The sequence below is a fragment of the Scyliorhinus canicula genome, chromosome 3, assembly GCF_902713615.1.
Source record: "Scyliorhinus canicula chromosome 3, sScyCan1.1, whole genome shotgun sequence".
In the NCBI taxonomy this organism is placed as follows: Eukaryota; Metazoa; Chordata; class Chondrichthyes; order Carcharhiniformes; family Scyliorhinidae; genus Scyliorhinus; species Scyliorhinus canicula.
The window spans coordinates 267,862,481-267,878,743 of record NC_052148.1 but is presented as its reverse complement, the minus strand read 5'-3'; the positions used below and the strand labels follow the sequence as shown (position 1 = coordinate 267,878,743).

Sequence of the window (16,263 nt, the reverse complement as noted above, 5' to 3'; positions counted from 1 at the left end):
TTCGTTTAAAAGGTTCCTCGATCTTCACCTGAAGTTCTGGAATGTGCAAGGCAACAGAGCAGGTGCAGGAACTTGGCTAAGGGGCTGTTTAACACAGGGCTAAATCGCTGGCTTTTAAAGCAGACCAAGGCAGGCCAGCAGCATGGTTCAATTCCTGTACCAGCCTCCCCGAACAGGTGCCGGAATGTGGCGACTAGGGTTTTTTCACAGTAACTTCATTTGAAGCCTACTTGTGGCAATAAGCGATTTTCATTTCATTTTCAAGTGGGATTAAAATGAGTGGCTATTTTATTTCCTCTTCCTTGGCCAGCCCACAATGGGCTGAATGGCCTCCTTCTGCACCATAACTTTTCTGTGGTTCTATGTCCAGTTAACTTCAAAGATCTGTGTGTTTGAATCCTCAGATTCTGCTGTCCCTGTAACTTCTTTAGAACCATGCCGTGTAGTCTACATTGTCTCTCACAATCCCTCTGCCAAGATGCATCACCTCGCACATCTCTGTATTAAATTCCACTTGCCCACTCTGCTAGCCTATCTATCTCCAATTGAGACCGCTAACTGTACCACCCTGACTTTTTCGAACCTCCAAATTTGATATCATTGGCTAATTCTGCAATGTTACTCTACATTCCAATATCCAAGTCAGTTATATAGGTTAGTAAATCTGGGGTTAGGAAGACACTGCCAAGGTTGGGGTGGTTATCCTTTGATGTAGCGATGGAAGTAGGTGAGGAACAAGGTGGAGCGGGATTTGGAGAATGGAACGATTCACAGGAAGACAAACAGAAGAGTGTCTGCTGCATAAACCCCGAGGCACAAGCCCTTAGAATCAAAATAATGATTAGTCTTGTTAAAAAGAGAACATTTCTAAGCCTTTAGCAGGATGAAGGACTTAGTTCTCCTGACGGCAGAAGGTCCAGAATAGCCACCGAAGTTGGTACAACCCAGGGTAATAAAGAAGCCAGTCTGACTGATTTATTATTGTGATGCTCCAACCTGCATGTTAGTTACAGAGGATAAACATCAACAGATAAAGGGTTAAATAAAATAAATGGAGTGAGGCAGTGAGAGCAACACCATGCCGGGTATTTGCAGCTTCCCAAATGGGACTCAGCTTTGGGCAAGATTTAAAACAGCCCTTTGTTATCTGCTTACACCGCTGGATTTAACGTTTCAAAAACCATTGCAGCATCCCCAATGTTCGCCCCTGTGCGATATTGCACAAACGTTTATTTCATACAAACCAAAAGTAAGATAAACACAGCTGCTGAGAAGATAGTGTTACATACATAGACGGACTCTCACACTGAAGGGCTACTCACTAACAGCAACTCTTTTCATGAAAATGCAACACTCAGAGCTTCCCACGGTCTTCTCCCTGAGCGAAAGGACGCCTGGAACTCGCTCACTCTCATCTCGAAGGTGCTCACTTTCTCCTGTGAGAATAGTTCCCTGTGGAATCTCAGGCGTATTTGGTGGGAATACCATATCTTCACAAACTGTATTTTTCTTTTGAAACACGGGAGTATTATTTGGACACTTTGGATTTTTTTTCAAAGAAGGTCATAAGTTCACCCTGGGCCGTCAACTAGCATGCCTTTTCTCAGAGATCACATGATTTCAGCTACCTGAGATGGCACTGGAGAGGCAGGGGAGAGCTGTCTGTTTATTTGAACTGCCATTATTTTAATTGATGGGAACAAAATTGGATTAAAGGCAAAGTTTGACTGGAAGTCCCCCGGGAGAGGAGCTTTAAGCCTTGACCCTGTTGTTTTGAATTGAATTTTGGTGAATAAAAAGGAAGAATGCCCAAACTTGCTCTCTCCCTATATTGTCTGAAATGACAGATGTTGTTATCAACTTGCAGCCAGAGAATCCTCATCTGTGTCGGAGCTCTATATTCGCCTCTGTGCCGAATCCCCAGACATTCACTGTGACCAGCGGCCGGACGTCACATGAGGGAGATCCGGATCAACAGCATCAAAACCCTGCAAACTTTATCTTTCATTTTGTAAAACCTGTCCTCCAAAGTCCATCTCTACAGAGACCCGATCTGTTTGTCCTTTGTATGTCTGTATGCGTGTGTGCATGCCTGCATGTGTGAATGCTAGGGTCTTTTTAAAAGGGATAGATAGCTATCGTTCCAGGCTACAATTGTGGTAGCCAATTCTTGCAAATTATTTTTATAAGGTTTTGTTTTCTAATAAATCAATAATTCAGAATGTATTAAAAGACGTTAGTTAAAGTATCTTTTAATCGAGTCTAATGGTAGCAAAGGTAAATAATTGGCCATTTTTGTGAGGGAATTAAACTTTTCAACTAATAGTGTGACCTGCGGAGTAATGGAGCTAGATAAATTGTGCAATCCTCTTAACCACAGTCCCTGATGACCAGAGGCTGCTTTCCCCGGAGAATTGACTAGTGGTAGTTCAACATGAGGGTCAAAACACCTCAGGCAACGGGCAAGGTTGAGAAGGCGGGGCCTTCATGAATAACCGCAGCCGGTACGGGAATTGAACCCACGCTGTTGGCCTCGCTCTGCATCACAAGTCAGCCATTGGTTGTAAGCACTTTGGGACCGCCGATGGATGTGAAAGGTGCTCCATAAATGCAAGTTTTTCTTTTGAAGTGACATACTTTTCGGTCCCACCATAATGTGTGGGACTATAGAGTGGATGTGTGATAGGTTCCTTCAGTCCTTTCAGAGACTCTATGATAGTAAAACGATTCTGGCCCATCTCGATCCAGTTTCTAGCACACTCAGCTCCACGCACAGGAAACACTTCTATCATTTCCTCTTCCCATCACTAACTTAGTTATTGGTATCGCATGCAGTATTATTAATGATGTGCCAGGAAGGATCAACAACAGTGTTTGCATTCAATAGCAATGTGCATTTTTAAAAATTCATTTATGAGATGTCAGCATCGCTGGCTAGGCCTGCATTTATTGTCCATTCCCTATTGATACAGCACCTCTCACATCGTAAAACATCCCAAGGCATTTCACGGGAGTGATTATCAAGCAAAACTTGACACCAAGCCACATAAGGAGCTATCAGGGCAGGTGACCAAACATATACACATATTTTAAGGAACGTCTTAAAGGTGGAGAAGGACTTCGAGAGGCGGAAATGTTCAGGGAGAGAATTCCAGAGTGCCGGCCTAGGAAATTGAAGCCATGGCCATCGATGGTGGAGCAAATCAGGGATTCTCAAGAGCCCAGAGTTAGATTAACATAGATATCTCTGAGGCTTTTCGGAACGGAGGGGATTACAGACACAAACAGGAGTGAGAACATGGAGGAACTTCAAAACAAGGGTAAAATTATTAATATCCAAGAATGGGAGCTCTCAGTGAGCATAGCAGTGAGAGGTGAACATGGCTTGATGGGAGTTAGGGTATTGTTTTATATTCACTTCATTCATATTGCATCTTTTAAATCAGAAACTGACATAATTCTCAAGTCAGAAAAACATCTCTCGGCAACAGCGCGCAGGTGGCCTGAACTGGAAGAGCGTGTGACATTATGGGGAATGTTCAGAATACAAAGGGTTAATGTTATATCAAAATAAACCACTAGATGGAGCTAGTTGCAGGACTACATGAAGCACTGATTCACCGTCTTCTGGGAGAAAGCTGGGAAAGCAGAGCAGAGGAGCAGTGAGAGAGCTCAGAGTACAGTTATAGATAGAGTGTGGAGACTAATGGTATTAGAGTGCAGGTTGTAGATTACTAGATTATTGTTGCTGTAGGAGTAAGTGGTCAAGCTTTGATAAGTAGCATAAATAAATGTTAGTTTCGTTAATGAACTTAGCTTCTGTGGTCTTTGTGAACACTACGACATTCATCCTGATAACAAGACTCACAAAGAATACCACAGAGCGCAAAGATCTGACTGTTTTTCAGCTGGAGGAATACACAGAGATAAGGAGGTCCTAAGCCGCTGAAGGTTAATGCCAATTTGAAAAGGTATCCCTCGACATTGACCGCTCAACCAGAGAGAAAGGGCAGCTGGACTGTGGAGGGTACCTGCAGCATGTGCAAGAACATGTCATGGGTTCAAATACCTAAATTAACAGGGAACTAACTGTTACAAGGCAGGAGGCAGAGACTGCGACAACATTTCAAACTTTGGGCATGCTCCAGTCCACCAGCTGCGAGTTCCTCGGCAGTGCGCCATTCGCTGGTGGCAGGATCCTCTCTTCCCGTCGCTGGTCAATGAGATTTCCCATTGAACCCACCCCACACGGTCGGGAAACCCGCAGGACGGGGTGGGCTGCTGGCGGGGCCAGGGAATCTGGTCGCCAGCGAACCGCCAGAGAATTCCGGCCTCGATGTAAACATCTCCTTTATTTAAGCAGCAAGAAAAATAGCTTACGTTTTCAGCATCAGGTGAATTCTGACTCGAGAGTTTTGGAACGGCCCTTGACAAAACTGAGGCCTGTTTCGCTTTGAGACGCCAAGAAACATAATGTTCCAATTGTGCACGGTTCAGTGACCTGGACAATTCTATTGTTATTCCAACAGACAGAACATTTGTGCGTATCGAGAATGAAAAAGCCTGGGGAATGTTCATGTTTCAAATCACTGACAAGAAGAACGGGCTAAAGAACAGAAAAGCAAAGGCCCCCGAGCTGATCAAGCCTTCCCCACAGGCCATGAGTTAGCTGTCTTGTCACGCAATCTTCCTCATCCATTTAACATTCTGGGAGGAACATTTATGCACACCCTCCTGAACCCCAGGTTAATAATGAACATCTTTGGAATCTGCCCCCACATTTCTGCTGTTCCCTCTCTGAAATTCTCTGTCTCTCTCCCCTCTCTCTCTCCTCTGCCACCTGCCTCTTTGACCAAGCTTTTGATTACCTGTCCGATTCTCTTACGTGTTCGGTGTCCAACTCTGGTGAAGTGCCACAGGACATTTTATCATATAGAAGCCACTATTCAAATACAAGCTTTTGTTCAATTCCAACCACCCTTCTTCTGCAAACCACAGCCTCAGCTACAGTGGTAGTTATCACACCCGTGCTAAAGACTGAGAAACCGAGACCTCCTCTTGGGCAAGGATGAGCCTGATACAGTTTAGGATGGTGCACAGGGTGAGAATGAGTGGGTTCTTTCAGGGGGTAGCAGATGAGTGTGAGAGGTATGGGCGGGGGCCAGCAAATCACACGCACATGTTTTGGGGTAGCGGAAAATTGGGAAGATTCTGGGCGGGAGTATTTGTGGTCTTAGCCAGGATAGTGGAGGAGGAGGTGCACCCGGACCCTTTGTCGAGGATATTTGGGGTTTCAGAGAAGCCGGAGCTCATGGGGAGGAGGAAGGCCGATGTCTTGGCCTTCGCCTCTCTGATTGCACGGCGGTGAATTTTGCAGGAGTGGCGGTCGGCATCGCCACCGGGGGGGTAGCGGCTTGGTTGGGTGACCTGTACGACTAGAGAAGATGAAGTATGAGTAAAGAGGCTCAGCAGGGGGGGTTTGACAAAAGGTGGGGGATGTTTGTGACCGTGTTTGAGGAGCTGTTCATCGCAGAGGGGTGGGGGGAGGTAGAAATCTGTACAGGCTGTATAGTTGATTGTTGGGAAGTATGTTTCCCGGGGTGTTTATTTGCTGTAACCTGTTTTGATACATGTTTGTAATAAAATACATTGAAAAAAAGACTGAGAAACAAATGGCTGTGCAAAAAACTAAATTCTCTAAATAACCTCCGTACTTGCTGACTTAAAACTGAAATCCTTACCTGCTAAATTTTGTTTTTCAGATTGGTGCAACTGAAGTCACTTTTCCTCAAGGCGAACGGGAACAATTTCAGCCACGGTGGGATCTGTTCAAAACAATAAATACATAGATGGGCAAAATGTAAAGTGAAAGCTCTTCTTAACGGTTCTTAACAACTGTCTTCACCTGTAACTCGACATTTTTCCTCCACGCTGGTAACCTAACTAGGACATGAGCCAACAGCAAATCTACTCATAGGTATTGCAAGACCAGTGTGAATGAACAGCCATTGTTCCGCAGTTGTGAGAGGTCATTCTGTAAACATCATTGTCTCTGTACTCAGCGTAAACCTCAAATATTTGTAGAATTGTTCCCTGACAACAAGGTCACACTCAAATTGCTCTGAAATGAGTTCATGAAGCATGGCGGCACTTACGGTAATGAGATGATTGATTAGAAAGTATCCCCCAGTCCCTCTGCGAGAATACACACTACAGCACAATTAAAATTACAGTGCTGCACGATCTTTAATAGCTTGTGGTTAAGGGTGAGATATTTTACAGTCGGTAAACAAGTTTTATGTAGCTTTCCATCCTGGTGGACACTGAATTCAGAATTTGTGTTTTACAATCTTTCTGTTTTGTTCGAGAATTAAGGTACAATTTGTTCTTAGCGAGCAACCATTGCCTCTGTACAATTGTTCAAGAATGATTTTTTCCCCCCCTTCTGCTGATAAGTGAGATGCTGTGATGTAATTCACTTTTCAAAACCTTCAACGCATCGTCCACATCTCATCCTCGTGTCAAAAAATTGGATTGGATTGGATTTGTTTATTGTCACGTGTACCGAGGTACAGTGAAAAGTATTTTTCTGCGAGCAGCTCAACAGATCATTAAGTGCGTGGGAAGAAAAGGGAATAAAAGAAAATACATAATAGGGCAACACAAGATATACAATGTAACTACATAAGCATCGGATGAAGCATACAGAGTGTAGTGTTAATGAGGTCAGTCAATAAGAGGGTCATTTAGGAGTCTGGTGACAGTGGGGAGGAAGCTGTTTTTGAATCTGTCCGTGCGTGTTCTCAGACTTCTGTATCTCCTGCCCAATCGAAGAAGTTGGAAGAGTGAGTAAGCCGGGTGGGAGGGATCTTTGATTATGTTGCCCGCTTTCCCCAGGCAGCAGGAGGTGTAGATGGAGTCAATGGATAGGAGGCAGTTTCTTGTGATGGACTGGGCGGTATTCACAACTCTCTGAAGTTTCTTGCGGTCCTGGGCCGAGCAGTTGCCATACCAGGCTGTGATGCAGCCCGATAGGATGCTTTCTATGGTGCATCTGTAAAAGTTGGTAAGGGTTAACGTGGAGATGCCAAATTTCCTTAGTTTCCTGAGGAAGTATAGGCGCTGTTGTGCTTTCTTGGTGATAGCGTCGACGTGAGTGGACCAGGACAGATTTTTGGAGATGTGCACCCCTAGGAATTTGAAACTGCTAACCATCTCCACCTCGCCCCATTGATGCTGACAGGGGTGTGTACAGTACTTTGCTTCCTGAAGTCAATGACCAGCTCTTTAGTTTTGCTGGCATTGAGGGAGAGATTGTTGTCGCTACACCGTTCTGCTAGGTTCTCTATCTCTCTCCTGTATTCTGACTCGTCGTTATTCGAGATCCGGCCCACTATGGTTGTATCGTCAGCAAACGTGTAGATGGAATTGGAACCAAGATAATTCCTTTTCATAACTTTGTGTAAGTATTACTAGTTGCCATGAATATACAAACTGGCTCAATATCCATTCCCCTTAACATTTTTTTCAAGAAAGTTTATTTTCCCTTGCATTTTTAATGCCAGGAAAACAGTACCATTAGATGTGATTCAACAATTAGACAGCAGCTACTGAGCAACCCTGAGTGTGCTAAGAACTATGATAACAACACATTTATGATTATCGATCAGGCTCCAAATGTAGCTCATTTAGGCTTGATCGAAGCTACACATGTTCATATGCAGGACTCTGTCCTCTGCAAGCAGAGAGAACATCTCCACACAATGTACCGTTTTCAATTAAACAAAAGTTATGGGGGTCACCTGTTCCCTGGTGCTTTCCCCATCGCAATTACTCAACCAACCAGCGTCAAGTTGCTTTTTTTCAAATTAAACAAATTCTCGGGTGACGACAGTTCCCTGGCGAATTCTCCAAGGCAATGCACTGGCCAATCAGTGTCCACATCTTTGAACTGTGGGAGGAAACCAGAGCACTCGGAGGAAACCCACGCAGACACGGGAAGAACGTGCAGACTCCGCACAGACGGTGACCCAAGCCAGGAATCGAACCGAGGACCCTGGAGCTGTGAAGCAACTATGCTAACCACAATGCTACCGTGCTGCCATTGTGGGACAGCCCCATGCCGTCGGGAAACCCCCGGGCGCCGGCAAAATGGAGCATTCCGCCGGCGGAGAATCGTGCCCAATTTGTATTATGCACAATTGCTTGGTAAACTAGAACTTGAATATTGTTGAAAAGACGGACATATTACTGATGCTTTACATGTTGCATTTGTGGTGTTCAATGGCTTAATTGATCTCCGTTTCATTCCATTAGTCTGTACACTGGTCTAGGTTTAATGTACTTGATTGATTAAGCTTGTGGGTGGAGCTAGAGAGCTTGAGCAACTGACACCATTCCGATGGTTCTGGAATCTGGCTGAGAACACAGGAACATAGACCATTCAGCCTCTGTAGCCTGCTCCACCAATCAATGAGATCATGGCTGATCTGTGGCCTAACTCCATGTACCTGCCTTTGGCCTATATCCAGTAATACCTTTTGTTCTTGAAAATACAGAAAAATGTGTAATTTGACACATGGAAGTCTGGCAATATCTGGTCTGAGAGAAACATGAGAGGATACAGGGAAAGATCCCACAAAAGGTTAATAGCAGCTGCAAAGAGCAGGATTATCAAGTGTAGATTCTTTCTCACAAGCAGGCTTAGCAAACACACAGGTTTCATGTAATAAGCTAAAACAATGGCTCACACCTTCATTGAATGTAAGTATCTTAGGAAGCATCTGGAAAAGCATGGATGAGAGTTTCAATTGAATTAAGTGATGAATGTTTAAAACAGGCAGGTCTTTCAAGTCATAACCAAGTGAAATTTTAGCATACAGTTAAAAGCAAAGGTTTCACACCTTCATTGAAATTAACTCTCTTAGTAAACAGCTGGAAAGGATGGATTCTAAGTGTGCAATTCTACTAACATCAAGTAAATTAAGGAAAATTGGAGACAACCTATCTATGAGAAACATAATTTAAAGTCAAAATCAAAGGGAAAGTTATGAGCTGGGGACAATTGGAAAATTAAACTATTCAAATGACAGAAATTAAAATTAACACCTCTTGAAACCAAAGCATTTTTTGAATATCACAAAGGACAATGTAATCAGATCTGAGAGGTGAGGTTATGCCCAAAATGAATACTTAGTTGTATTAAAATGTTTAGATCAAAGATACTTTTTAACAATCAAAGTGAAATAAGTTAATTTACAATAAGGTAATAAAAACTTAATAATTGTTAGAAAGAGAATATAAACCCAGGGTGCAGAACCAGAAGAAAAGGGGAGAACTCAGAGAGAGGAGAGAGGAGAGAAGGATATTCAGCTCTCACAGCTCGGTCACGGGAAAGACAAGACAAGCAGCCGAGCTTAAACAGCTATACATCTAAGGAAGACTAGAATTTAAACAGGAGTCAGAATCTGCTGAGAGATAGCCAGCAGAGCCAGCTCTAATAGCTCAGTACATGAATCGACAAGGCACAGCAACCAAGCTAACCAGCAAACACATCTCAAGAAGACCAGACTTTAAAGAAGATTGATTGTCAAGGTGGGCCTGAAGGCCCCTTCAATCAACCAGCAGGATCCAGATGCAAGATCGTTTTACCTTTCTTTAAAGAAAGTGTTTGCAGCTTTTAAAAGAAAAAATATAATAATAAAATAACCTAATTTAACCTGAAATAGTGGTTATTCCTAAGTCTACTTTACTTACTTAACAACGCAGGACCCAGGACATCGATGCTACTAAGTGGTAAGTAGATAAAATCTTTGGTGAAGGTATGGGTTATACCGGGGGATAACTTGAAAATATAGTTTGACCTGAATAGTACCCACCGAAGCCTGCATCGGAGTCAGGGAGTGAGAATCCCTGTTCTCACCATTTAGAATGTCGGCCCATTTTGGTATAGGGGGAATTCTAAGAATAGTGGTGAGTTTTCAAAATCACTTTGCTTGACAAAAAAATTATCAATCGCAGATTTAAAATTAACAACTGATCTAGCATCAAGTGCCATTAGTGGAAGGTAGCTCCAATCCTCTGCCACCCTTTATAACACCGGATAAAAGCACATTACTGTGGATGCTGGAATCTGAAACGAAAGGGAAAATGCTGGAAAATCTCAAGAATTTGCCCTTTATAACATCTCTGTTGAATGGTTAGGCCCTAACGTTTAGACTATGCCCCCTCGTTTCAGAATCTCCAACCAGTGGAAGCAATTATCCACCCGGTCTTTTCCTGTTGATATCTTGAAGACCTTGATCCGATCATCCCTCAACCTTTTAAATTCTAGAGAAAGCAGGCCTAATTTGAGTAATTTCATCAGGAGAAGTGCCAAATTTTAAATGTTCGCAACAATTTATACTTTTCTCCTCTAGTATATATGGTTGTGATCATTTGAAATTTGGCATTCTTGAATGTTTCCTGATAAGTGAAGGATGAAAAGCTTCGTCAAACTGCCTCTCTTTTCACCAATTTTATTTTACTGCTAAACATTTCAAACGGTTTGTAAGTATCAATTATACAAGAGCTATTGTTTATTTCGTATAGTATATGGACGTAACAGGCCTGAAACTCGAAGCTTATGTTTCTTTCCAAAAACATGAAGGGATTGGATGACGTCTGGCTTGATGGAGAAACTAGGAGCCAATGGTCCAGACAAGGGCCAAAAATGACTGAGTTAATTATGCCCTTCTCAGTGCAGGAATATAGATGGCTGTAGCATATCATTCAATACGGCAGTCAGGAGCTCCAGACAGTCCTGAAATTCAGGCTAATACCTAATTGCAGATGGACAATCACAGCCTGTGTGAAATTCACAAATCCCTTTGTTATACAGAAAGGAACATGGAAAACAGAGACATTGAAATGCAATAGGCGTTAGAGGCATGTTAAATGGATTACATCGACCTTCCGTTTTATTGTGATTCTCATCCCAAACACAAAACCGTGGCTGTCTGAAATTCTCAGTATGTGAAAAGCCACAATAAAGGATGATTATTGATCTAACACAACACCTTATTTGGAAAATAAGCAAAATTATCAGCCAGACTCACAATGTGGCTCCTTTATGCTTGCTCCAAGCTGGATGTGCTCATCTGCCGAAAGCAAGCAGAGATCACATGCCCACGCCAGAGTACCTTTTTCAATTAAACAAAAGACTGGGGAACAACTGTTCCCTACTGCATTGCAAATGGCAACACCTCGATCAGTCAGAGTCAACATGCCTTTTTTAAAAATTCAAACAAACTGGTAGATTCTCTTCATGTTCTTTCTCTGAAGGACATTAGTGAGCCAGGTGGGTTTTTATGATGATCTGCAAAGGTTTCACGGTCATCATTAGGCTTTTAATTCCAGATGCTATTGAATTGAACAGCACTGCTGCCACCATGTGTGATGGTGGGATTTGAACCAGGGTCCCCAGGGCATTTCCCTGGATCTCTGGATTTCTAGTGCAGTGACAATACCACTATGCCACTGCCACCACCACCTCCCTGGGATAGTTTCTTAGAACAGCATGTTCAGCAGCCAACCCAAAGAACAGACTATACGAGACCTGGTATGGTGCAATGAGATAGGATTCATTGATAAGGCATATGTTTGCGCAAAGGCGAGTGGCAGGTCTGGGGCAGGATTCTCCTGTACCCGGCGGGATGGAGGGTCCCGGTGGGACGGAGTGGCGTGAACCACTTCGGCGTCGGGCACCCCAAAGGTGCAGAATCCTCCGCACCTTTAGGGGCTAGGCCCGCCCTGGAGTGGTTGACGCCCCGTCGGCTGGAGTGGTTGACGCCCCGTCGGCTGGAGTGGTTGACGCCCCGTCGGCTGGAGTGGAAAGCCTTTGGCGCCGCGCCATCCAGAGCCGAAGCGACTCTGTCGGCCGGCACTGGTCCTCGCATTTGCGGGAGGGTCAGCGGCTGCAGACGTGGGGGGGGTGGATTAAATAACGCGTCGGCCATCGCGGAGGCTTACACTGCCGGTGCGTAGGAAAAGAGTGCCCCCAGAGCACAGGCCCGCCCGCGGATCGGTGGGCCCCGATCGTGGGCCAGGCCTCCCTGGGGGCACCCCCCGGGGCCAGAGTGCCCCGCGCATCACCCAGCACCCTGGAGCCCGGTCCCGCCAGTAAGGGACCTACTCCAATTTACACTGGCGGGACTGGCATCGAACGAGCGGGACTTCGGCCCATTGCGGGTCGGAGAATCACCGGGGTGGCCGCTGCGAGCGGCTGCCGACCAGCGCGGTGCGATTCCCGCCCCCGCCAATTCTCCAGCGCCGCCCCCTGGTGATTCTCTGACCCGGCAGGGGGTCGGAGAATCCCGCCCCAGAAGTCTGGAAATAATGTAAAGAATATCAAAGAAAGACAAAAAAAATTTGATAAGGGAAAAACTAGAGTATGAAAGAAAGCTAGCTCGAAAAATAATGATAGACAGTAAGAGCTTCTGTAGATATTTAAGATGTGGAGATGCCGGCGTTGGACTGGGGTGAGCACAAGAAGAAGTCTTACAACACCAGGTTAAAGTCCAACAGGTTTGTTTCGAATCACTAGCTTTCGGAGCGCAGCTCCTTCCTCAGGTAAATGAAGAGGTGGGTTCCAGAAACAGAATTCAATAATTCAAAGTATCGTATTGCATCTTTGACATTGTCTGTATCTATGTTTCTGGGTTTAGTCATCTATAGATGAATAAAACTGCTATCAACTCCAAATGTAAATACTTCCACATTGGACACAGAGGGAGCTCACGGCTCTCACAGTTAATGTGAGCAATCAGCATGTAGCTCACTCTACAAGCGAATCACCTCAATCAAATGGGTAGGAAAAAAACTACCTGCGGGCAGCACTCAACCAATGCCTTGTGGGCCACACTCAGAACCCTGATGGGCCGAATGAGGTGCCCAGGCCGCAGGTTGCTCAGCATTGTATTCGCTGAATAAAAACGCTTTCTGTTCTGCTGGAAGGCTACCCACGCTCTCCAAAACGCCAGCGGCAAAATCCAATGGAAAGCTGATGACTGCTGTAGTTGTGTCATGGGGAAGAGAATTAGCATCATAAATTACTGTCTTAACCACTGCAGCTGATAGCTGAGAGATCTTAAGGAGTGCCATGCGCTAGATCAGCTACTGGAATCTGAAATGATGCAATGGTGCGGGATGTGAGAATACCACTTAATTTTGCAATTATTTTTTCTAATTCATTTATGGGATGCAAGTATTGCTGGCCATACAAACATTTATTGCCTATTCCTTAATTGCCCTTGAGCAGCTAGCGCAGAACTGCCTTCTTGATCCGCTGCAGCCTGTATGGTGAAGCTGCTCCCACAGTATTGTTAAGGGGGGAGTTCCAGGACGAAGGAACAGAGATATATTTCTGAGTCAAGAATGCTGGTGACTTGGAAGAAAACGTGGACATAATGGTGTTTCCATGCTCCTTGTTCTTCTTTATGGTACAGGAGACGAGTTTGGAGGATGCTGATTAAGAAACCCCAATCACAGATACCGCACCATTCCTGATTGAATCCTCTGTACAGTAAGGCTCATTTCTTTCCACCTTAAGGCAGTCCAACAGAGTCACCCAAACGTTGACATTGCAGAGGTCCTTTCAAGTACATTAAACAGTGGAAATACATGTCAACGAAAGAAAATTTGTACGCTGGAACTGATTGGGAAGGAATATATGCAACGGTTATGTTAGGCAAACAAGCCATGAAATAAAACAGTAGGATTTGAGTTTTTCCAATCGGTTACAATCTAGTGCCAAGCTCATCGATCTTCGATGGGCTTTCAAGAACAGAAAGACTGTCACCAGTTGGGAATGGATCCCATAAGGTCACATTGTTCCTTTAGCATTGCCTGTAGTTAGTATGAGGATTGCTCCTCCATTGTTGCCTTTGATACAGGATAATGGGGACGACCTAAGTAAACAAGAGATGCAGGCTGCCCACGTTTACCATCATCCCAACAACTATCTCCATAGCTACGGCAAAACAAAGATGAACTGTTCTGGAAGATGTGCCATTTTCCACTAGCCTTCACTTTCCGGACAGTGGCTTCATTCTGGTTCATCATCATTTTGGTAACATTTTAGGGTGAATTGTAAAGGCTTTGCTTCCCCAGAAGACTATCACTCAACATGAAGACAGGTCAGAGATTCAAGCCAGTGACTCCAACTCATTATTATCACTTGACCGGAGCGGCAAAAAGCAGGAGCAGGACAAACTCTATGCCCTAAAGACACGCCGAGCAGGATTGCAAAGAAATTCCCCTTTAAGTACTTCAAATCTGACGGTTCTTCTGGCTCTCAAAGTCCCAGATCCTCCTCTATTGTTAGCTGTGATTCCTTCAGACAGACCATCGTCTGTTTAATTATTAAAGATCATCTTCTCTGTCAATAGAGCTTGCAAGCAACACCAGAAATTTGATGCTGGCAGTGAGCAATGGAGAAGGCATTTTTCAAAGGGTACCGTATCAAACCGCCATATCAAACTAGTGTGAGGTGTCAGGACATTGTCATGGATGTTACACTCTTGTCAAAATTGCTTATCAGTCGTTTCTTTTCGATGTAACAGCGCTCACACTGTTTCCGACTATTGTTGTGGATTTTATTGATCGTATGCATCCAGCCATCGATCAAAGTCAGGGATCTGACGGAAAAGGGCAGTCGAGCACAGCACCAGGGTGATGAGTGCGGGACTCTAACAACATGATTCCTTTGGAAAGTGCGATCCCAAACATAGTCAGGCATTAGTGGGGAATCCTTCGCCCAGGAGGGTGGTGGGGTCTGGAACCCACCGCCTTAAAGGCAGGACAAAGAAGACAACGGTGGCCATCGTGAGGCAGAAAACCCTCAGCATGTTTAAAAAGCTGTCGATTGAAGTGCAGCAATCTACAAAGATTCCAAAGAGCTGGATCAGGATTACACTGGATGCCTCTTTTTTGACCGGCACAGACATTGCTTCAGTGCGTACATTTTTTCATGTTTCAACTACAGATGAACAACAGACAGGTGACCGATGGAAGGGCACCCGGCAGCAATGACGGCCCTTGCAGCAAAGATGCCACCCAATTTCTGGGGCCTGGTTGCCACGTCCCAGTTTCCTCAACCTATCACAATGGGCCTCAAGGGCTCCTGGGTCATTGAGGCACCCTCTCCCTGGCCCTGCAGTCCCAGCAATGGCCACCACTAGAGATGGCGCTGCTGAGCATCCAACCCGCTGATTGAGCCAGCAGCTCTTGGGCACCCGTGGCCTCTTAATTGGTCACTGATGGCAATATCTCAACTCAGGGTGCCGCCGCCTGTTGAATCAGGGTCATCTCCTGTTTCCATCACTGGCGACGAACCTTCTTCCTTTCCAGCAAGATGTTTCCTCTGGCGGAGGAGACCAGGACGATGAGTCACAAATATATATGATGCAGTGACTGATAAATTCAACGGATTAATCAGGAGAAACCTAGTTACCCAGATAGTGAATGATTGTGGAAATCATCAGAAGGATTATTTAAGACGAAAATCATCAATGCATTTAAGGGGAAACTGGGGGAGAAGCAAAGAGGGACTTGCTGATAGAGTGAGATGGAGGTGGGTGGGAAGAGGTTCATGTGCAATACCAGTTCAGCCCAAAGGTCTATTGTCCTACTCTAAATAATCTGTAAAGCTTTGCGACATGTAGGAGAAGGGCAAAAAAAAGAACACAACACGAGAGCATAGAACTAGGAGCAGGGGTAAGTTAGTAGCCTCTTGAGTCTGCTCTGCCATCCAGTTAGATCATAGCTGATCGGAGTGTGGCCTTAACTCCACTTTCCACCATGGCCCCCCATAACGCTCAACTCCCCTGTCCGCTAAAAATCCGTCTGGCTCAACCTTCAATTTACTCAATGATCCAGCTTCCACTGCTCTCCGGGTTAGAGATTTCCACAGGGAGAATGGAAATCTGTTCACAGTCGTAGCCATGCCACATATTGCTAAATATCTGGAAGATAGGAATAACAGGGGAGATGGTGGTGCAGCAGGAATGCCACTAACTCACAATCCAGAGAACCAGCTCTGGGGACACGGGATCAAATCCCATCGTACATGGCAGCTGGTGGGGTTTCCCCTTGTCTGGGGCCCATTCAAGATGGCCACTGTTGTCTTCTTTGTCCTGGCCACCTTCACCTGCAACCTGTTGTAACCAGCAGTCTACCCTTCTCTCCCCCCAGCTGTTCTCCCCACCCCCACCCCGGGCATCCCCG

The 16,263-nt window shown here is 45.0% G+C and overlaps 1 protein-coding gene across 1 annotated transcript in view; it reads right to left on the bottom strand.

Moving 5' to 3' along the window:
• Window positions 1-16,263, bottom strand: part of bmpr1ba (bone morphogenetic protein receptor, type IBa) — a 536,867-nt gene that overhangs the window by 349,265 nt on the left and 171,339 nt on the right. The window contains exon 2 of the mRNA XM_038792771.1: window positions 5,742-5,825. The gene's annotated coding sequence lies outside the window, so the exon portion shown is untranslated. The remainder of the gene's footprint in view (window positions 1-5,741; window positions 5,826-16,263) is intronic.